This window comes from Camelina sativa, chromosome 12 (assembly GCF_000633955.1).
Source record: "Camelina sativa cultivar DH55 chromosome 12, Cs, whole genome shotgun sequence".
Taxonomy (NCBI): Eukaryota; Viridiplantae; Streptophyta; class Magnoliopsida; order Brassicales; family Brassicaceae; genus Camelina; species Camelina sativa.
In genome coordinates this window covers 19736158-19742053 of record NC_025696.1, presented here as the reverse complement: position 1 = coordinate 19742053, position 5896 = coordinate 19736158, and the positions used below count along the sequence as shown (strand labels likewise).

General features: G+C 35.8%; 1 pseudogene; it reads left to right on the top strand.

Moving 5' to 3' along the window:
* The window catches only part of LOC104732246, a 20180-nt pseudogene that overhangs the window by 6495 nt on the left and 7789 nt on the right, over nt 1–5896 (top strand).

The following is a 5896-nucleotide window of genomic DNA, read 5'->3' as shown; positions in this document are numbered from 1 at the left end:
ATGAAGAAATTGATTTTGAGATCAACGATGCTGAACCAGAAGACGAATTTCGTGGCAACTACTCATCGTCGTCTTCGTCTTCAGATGAGGATGAAGATGATGAAATTGAAAATGAGGAATATGAATAATTATCATGTTCATTATTTGTGTTTTTGTAATTTTATTGAAATCTCAAACACTTGTGTTATTGTAGTTTTGTTGAAATTTCCTACTTGTTTTCTCCACTTATTTGTCACAAAAGAGTCATCAATTACCACTACTTTGTGACCACAACCTGAAACTATGATCGAATTGCTTCTGTTTAGCGACTGAAAATTAATGTTTCATATATGAATACAAAACATGTAATCTTATACATTTCTACTTATACCTGACATATATTAATTACTAAATTTTTAAAACAAGATAAAAAAAACACCAAATTTTACAATTATGTTCATATTCTCCAAAAGATGTTGTAAGGTCACATGTGTTTTATACTTGAAGAGTAGTTAAGGTGCTATATCTTTACAAAATCATATACAAATTATTTTGTTTGATATATTATCAAAATTAAACTCTTTATTTAGAGTTAACAAGATCAAAGAGTCATATCCAATTAGTATTCGGTGATCAAATCTTGACATAAAATTATACTAATACTTTAGAGTCACAAATAAGTCACAGTTTGAGACTAAAGTGTGACTGAAGGGATTGTTTGCGACTGTTTTGCGACATTCTTGATTGTGCATATATAACACTTAGTCACAATTGAGTCGTAAATTACAACTGTTTTACGACTACGATGTCTTGCTCCTTTTAAAAAATACGGAAAAAAATATAATCAATATTTATGGCATTCGTCCTGTTCAAGTCTTAAAGTGAGTCTGAAATACGACTGAATCCGGGTTAATTTGTGACTACAACCTGAAACTGTGATGGAGTTGCTTCTGTTTAGCGACTGTTTAAAATTAATTTAAGAATTTTTCTAATATGAATACAAAACATGTATCCTTATACATTTCTACTTACACCTGACATATATTATTTACTAAATTTTTAAAACAAAAACAATAAAACACCAAATTTTACAATTATGTTCATATCCTCATAAACATGTTTTAGGGTTACATGTGTTTTATAAAGGAAGAGTAGGTAAGGTGACATATCTTTACAAAAAACATTGACAAATTATTTTGTTTGATATTTTATCAAAAGTAAACTCTTAAATTAGAGTTTACATGATCAGAGAGTCATACCCAATATGTTTGTGGTGATAAAATGCAAACACAAAATTATACTAATATTTCAGTGTCATAAATAAGTAACATTTTGAGACTGTAGTGTGACTTAATGTATTATTTGCTACTGTTTAGCCACTTTGTTTAGTTTTAAAAAATTATTTTTTTCAGTCACAAAATAGTCGTTAAGTACCACTACTTTGTTACTCTTTCCCGACGGATTGAAAAATTCTCCAAAATTTTCGTGAAATAATGAGCGGTAATTATTTTCCCCCCTACATTAATAATTCCCCCCCATCAAATTAAACCACAAACCCTCAAACCAAATTACCCTAAATCCCTAACCCTTTTAATTATTTCCCCAAACCCTCTTTCTTCTCGATTTCTCTAAACTCACTCTCTCTTCTCAATTTCCCTTTCACATCTCCGAAACCCTAACTCTCTGAAATCTTCTGCGATGAAATCCGGTGGTGGTCGTGGTTCTAAATCCGGTGGTGGTCGTGGTGGAAGATCTGGCGGTCTTGGTAGATCTGGCGGCGTTGGTAAATCTGGCGGCGTTGGTAAATCTGGCGGCGGTTCGAGACCAAGCCGAGATGTTGCTTCGTCGTCTCAGTCCTCTAACCCTTCCTCCAACAACGTGACTTCAACACACTCACAACACTCTCAACCCTCGCTTCCATCTCAGTATAGGCCGGCAACGATGCAACAGTACTCTCGACAACCTTCTCCTCAGCCCCAACACCAAGGCTTTCAACATCAGCTCCACTCCCAGATGCAGCAGCCACCACCACCTCAACCACATGATCCGCCGTATCAACATCCGGCTACTCAGAATCCGGGATACCAACCGCCGGTTCATCTTGGATATCAACCACCGCTTCACCATCCGGCTTATCCACCACCGCTTCAGAATCTGGGGTTTCAGCCGCCGCCTCCTCAGCATCCGGTGTATCAACAGCTTCCTCCTCAGAATCCAGGGTTCCAACCGCCGCCGCCTCAGAATCAGGAGGATCAAGAGCATCCACCACCGGCTCAGAATCAGGAGAATCAAGACTTCCAACAGCAGCTTGATGCTTTGCTTGCACTTCCTGGTCGACAGCATCTACCGTTGTTGAGTCCGGTTCCCATCCCCGACACTGACAGTATATGGTAAATTATTTTTTTCTTTTATTTTATCATTTGAATATCTTTTTTTTTTGATAAAATGTGAATTATATTACCGAATGGAACATTGTTATTGTTTTTGTCTTTTACATTAGATTATTGTTTTGTGATTATTTGTATCATCTGTTTTGTGATTATTGTTTTGTGAGTCATTCGTTTATGTTTGATGGCTTCTCCTTTATAACTTAGCACTCTCATATTTATGTAACAGGTTTGGACGAGATAAAGGAAAGCTATCTCGTGTTATTTCTGGGATTTTAAGAAGAAAGTTTGATGGTCCATATTTCAGCTGGAAGGTTACCCCCTTACACATACGCGAGAGATATTTTAGATCCTTTGCGGTAATATGTTGAAATTTCTTTTTTTTTTTTTACTATTCTAACTTAATGAGTTTGTCTTCTGTCAACTATCATTGACACTTACTTTACATTGTTGTGCTGTGTAGGGGAAATACAACTGGGATGTTGCGATTGCTGAGCTTGTGAGAGAAGGATTTGTGAAGATAGCAAAAAAAAGAATGAAAGGAATTGTAAGCCAAGCAAAGACGTATACTGAGCCACCGATTTGGATCAAACCAACGCTTTGGAGACGAATGTGGGAGCACTGGGACACACCCGAAGCTAAGGAGAAGAGTTCTAATGCATCCCTTGCCCGTAATTCTGATCGTGACGGTCTAGGACTCCACAAACATCTATCCGGCCAGAAATCTTACTTGCAAATTCAACAAGAGTTGGTAAATGCTTTAAACTAACTAAAATTCTTTCATTTAAATATTTCATTTTCCACACTTAACATTCTTCTTATCCATTGTAGGAAGAAAAACTGGGACGTCCTGTATCGCTTGGAGAGGTGTTTGTCGCAACACATACAAAGCCAGATGGAAGTTTTGTTGATCAAAAGGCAAAACAAGTGGTTGAAGAATATGAGAAGAACATAGAAGAGGTCATCTCTCAACTGGAAGTTGATGGTTCTGATGCTACAGACCCCTCGTCTCACCCAACCCTTCCCATTCAAGAAAAAGATGACATTTTCCTGAAGGTAATTACTTCTACTCACATTTCTTTGTTTTATGTTGATTGTCTTATTTAGCTAACTTATGTATCTGATTTGATTGATATACTTTTGACTGATGCTTAAGATTCTATATGAGTTGATAATCTGATTGAGTGATACGTGTATATGTGATTTTGTGTAAGATTTTGACATAAAACTTATAATCATGATTCTTGTTCTTGCATTATGTTTGTCTTGCGAATGAAACTTGCATTACTTTTGACTTATGCTTAAGAGTGATACTTGCTTATCTCTGTTTATTTTCATTAAATTGGTTTTTTATTAATCAAGCTACTCTTTCTATGTGTTAGTCTACTGTAACAGATGCCAAGGGAACCCCCTATGGACTTGGAAGTCTGTCCGACATAATCAGCAATGGGAAAAGAAAGGCTCCTCATCCAAACTCTACTCCTACTTCACTCTTAGAGATTCAAGAACAACTTCAAGTTGCTCGGAGAAAGCTGGCTGATCAAGAAGAAGAAAACGCTCGACGTCTCAGAGAAGATGCTCGACGTGACGATGAGCAACGCAATGCTCAAAACCGAATTGCATCCTTGGAGATGCTCGTCTCCTACTTGAAGACCAGTGATCCCGGGGTTGCAGAATTCTTGGATTCTCAACAAGCAGCCCATACGCCACTCGCCCCAGCATCAAACAACATCACTACTCCAGCCACAACAGCTAATGTCAACCCACCTGCACCAACAAACACTTCAGGAGCTAGTTCACCAGCTACTTCACCAGTCACTTCACCAGCTAATTCACCAACAACCCCTTCTCCTTTGTCAGTATCAACCTCTCATACTTAAGTTAATATTGAACTCTTAAGCCTCTAACTATTTTTTGGGTTGTGTTCTAAGATTTCTATCTACTAGAACTATTTCTAGATAGGATCCATGAATGATTTGTATCTTTTTGTTTAAAATCATTCAAACTCGGTATCTAATTTTAATGGCAAGTTTTTTTTTTCAAATTAATTTGTGTACAGTCACGAATGAATTGCAATTGTTTCACTAGTTTGCGACCATTTACATTTATAAAAAACACAAACAAAGAATCAAATCCGTTGTAAACAGCTCACAATTTTGCGACCATAATTTCTAGTCTTCAGATAGTCACAAAAGATTCAGACTATTTAGTGACTACTCTGTGACTATTCTGTGACTACAGTAGCGACTACTTTATGACCAACATTTCAGATTTTTAAACTTCATCCTCAAGTTTGAAGTGTTAAATAAGTCTTCAAAATGTTGCAAATTGTGACTAAAGGATCGTCTGAAACAGGTCATATTATACGACTGGATAATGCAGTCACTACACGGTCGTTAATTACGACGAATAAACACTGTCTGATTATAGTCAGTATTTAACGACTACATGTTATGTCTAAAAAGCGTCGCAAATAAAGGACGGTTTTGCGACCAAAATATTTTGCGACCAAATATTAGCGACTGTTTCTGACAGTCCTTAAGTAGTCACACATAGCGACTTTGCGACTCATTTACGACGATTCTGTCGGTCACAAAACACATGTTTTCGTGTAGTGACATGATGAGACCACAATCATAAGTGGAGCACTTAATTTAACTGAGAAGGTACATATGAGAGAAACTATGTGAAAGGCAGAATTTAATTCTTCTATAGAACTCTATTGTCTAATTAATAGTGAAATATAGTCATGCTATCACACATCTCATCATATTCTTTTACTATGGAAACATTACTAGCTTGCTAACATATATATCTAACTCATCAAATCTAGATTGATGGATATATGCAAACTCATAAACAAACTTTCTATTTATGTTATATTAATTAAAACTACTACTAATATCTTAAACAATGTCTAATCTGATTATGTTTTCTCAATTTTTTTTAGGGTCAATTTAATTGTTTTTCATATCTAGATTCAAAGAATCGGATAGTATTCTATCATATGGAGTCCTTATTCAGTTAATGAATCAAACAAACTTTCATAGCTTGAACCTTCTGGAAATGCATTGCGAGAATTTTTTATATGCAAAGTGGTATTTTGTTGGACAGACTGCGCAAGAAGCCATGACACCGATTGACACTACAAAAAAAGTCCACATTCATAGCACATGACAATAGCTCGATTTCCTCAACTGCTATTAAAGATTGTTTGTAATTTTGGTTATTATACTATAGCTTTTATTAAACGCTAAGATAGAAAATCTCTAGGTGGGAATCTAAAATTGTTTTGTCCGCCAAAACTTAGCCAAAATAATTCACTTTGTACCGCCAAAACACTTAAAAACCTAGAAAAAAATCACTTATTAGTTATTACCAATTAAAACCTATTTTCTCTCGTTTGTTTTCTATCGTTCTTCAGTTCTTCTCCTCTCCTTAAATACCTCTTCGCTATCTTCAGATTCAGATTTTTTTTTCCTTTTTAAAATCTTCGCGATGATTACACTAAACCCTAGATTTGATTTACA